The sequence below is a fragment of the Formica exsecta genome, unplaced genomic scaffold, assembly GCF_003651465.1.
Source record: "Formica exsecta isolate Colony F162 unplaced genomic scaffold, ASM365146v1 scaffold341, whole genome shotgun sequence".
NCBI lineage: Eukaryota > Metazoa > Arthropoda > Insecta > Hymenoptera > Formicidae > Formica > Formica exsecta.
This window is the reverse complement of record NW_021850665.1, coordinates 85683-87809: the sequence shown is the minus strand read 5'-3', so window position 1 is coordinate 87809 and position 2127 is coordinate 85683. Positions and strand designations below refer to the sequence as shown.

Sequence of the window (2127 nt, the reverse complement as noted above, 5' to 3'; positions counted from 1 at the left end):
ATAATGTAAGCACATATATATTATTGTTGAACATTATATACTAAAAATAAAATTAACGAATGCCAATTCTACATAAATAAAACTATACTGTATTATTGTGAGATAATATAATATAAGCACATATATATTATTTTTGAACATATATATTATTGTTGATAATACAGTTTTATTTATGTAGAATTGGCATTCGTTAATTTTATTGAATCCTATTTAGTATTGTTATAGTTTGCTCCCATGCATATTATACGTCCAGACTTCACGCAAAATGCGCTTTTCTTCTCTTTTTTTAAATTATTTCTTTTAATATTCTTATTCCAAAAACTGAGCAGGCGCCGTGTCTATAATGACTTTGAGTATAATTTGTTATCTCGTCTTGAAAAGCTGACCTCCAATGCTCCGCTATAGGATCTGGTTCATAAGGTTCATAATTTTGCACTTCCTTCCTCAAGTGATCATATTTGAAACTTTGCTTACTCCGTGCATTGTAAAACCTTTGAGAACCCAAGTCATTGTGTTCGATTATAAGCGCTGGATTGCACTTCCCTCTATCTGTATGTGAGGAAAAGAACAGAATTGTAATATTTAATTTAGTTTACATATCTGGTTTTATATGTGCTACTCAATGTTTTATATGTGCTAATTAATTGTACTTACTATCTGTTACTGCCAAATCTTTATAACCAATATGTTACGCTGTTTAGCAAAGTTCTTCAGCTGGGATTGCATACGGTATAAGACCGTATGCAATTCCAGCTGAAGAAATCCCAGCTATAAAAGTATACCGGTCTTCTTTTCGCTTTACCCTGCAAATAAGCGCTATAATTTAGATAATATTCAGATATAATCAAGAAATATACTTATAAAACAATAAATAAACATGTATAAGCAGGTATATATACAAAATTTTAATCAATCTACTTACTCGATAGCACCAAATATATTTTCTGCAACAGATTCAAATATAACCTTATAACCTTAACGTTTTATTATTATATCTTGACGTCGCGATGCTACCGCGTACCGCGAATATCGAGAAAAGATTGAGGAAAGATTCGTAAAAGCGGGTTGCGAAATACACGGCGACTACAGGATTGCAAAGACATGCAAAAATTGCCTGTTTCAACATCTACGAAAGAATGCAAAACTCATTCAATTGCCACATGAAGCTTGGGGATTTGTTGCGCAAGATCACCGCATACTATTTGTGAAAGCAGATAATGCTTTTACTATAAAATTGAATATGATCATTGATTCGAACATGAACGGAGAGATATATTTTAAACAAAAGCATATAAAGTGGCTAATACCTGAGCCAGAATCAGTGAGAGATGTTGTTGAAAGTCTAAATTGTATTGATAAACTCTCGGTTTTTCAAGGCACATAAATTTTTTAAATGAAATTAATAATAGCTTCCTCGAAGCAGCTTAATTGTACATAAAATGTTTGTGATTTGTAAAAATAAATGAAATCTTGTTTGTTTCATTTTCTTTACATTTTATAATATGTTTCTTGGATATTCTGCGTGACGATAGATTTGAGACAAACTAATAACAGATATATTACAAAACGCGCAGAAAAATTAATTAACGTCATGTGACACTTCGCGTAGCCATGGCTTAAAGAAATCGATATCTAACCATTGTTGTTTAAAACGTTTTCGTATTATTGTATTTGAACTTATATTATATTGTTATTATTTAATAATAACGATGCATTTTCTTTATGACACGCAGAATCCGCATGTCTTTTAACGTGCGATAAACTGCACGAAAAATTTTTATTACATATAATACAATGGAAAAGGCTATCATCAAATGATACTTTGCGTATCCAAGATTTAAATCGATCATCACTAAGCCAAGCTTCTGAAAAGCTTCGCTTCGATTTTTTTTTTAATGTATCACACATTTCTATATAGAATTGTCAAACAGATAAAAATATAAATAAGAATATAAATAAGAATGAAACAGATAAAAATATAAATAAATTTGAGGCTTACAATTGGGATAGTTCCAACTTTCTGAACATCAAGATTTTACACAAGAGCACTGTTTAGAGAAAGTTATTAAAACGAAGTAGCAGCGTAAAGAATTCGAGATAAATTTGAATTGATATAATCGATTTATT

The 2127-nt window shown here is 30.3% G+C and overlaps 1 long non-coding RNA gene across 1 annotated transcript; it reads right to left on the bottom strand.

Annotated features, from left to right (window-relative positions):
* Window positions 1-81: 81 nt before the first annotated feature.
* Window positions 82-1011, bottom strand: LOC115238476. The gene is made up of 3 exons (XR_003884507.1): window positions 923-1011; window positions 655-803; window positions 82-549 (listed from the first exon to the last, which is right to left on the bottom strand). It is a non-coding gene; the product is annotated as an uncharacterized LOC115238476 (long non-coding RNA).
* Window positions 1012-2127: the final 1116 nt, after the last annotated feature.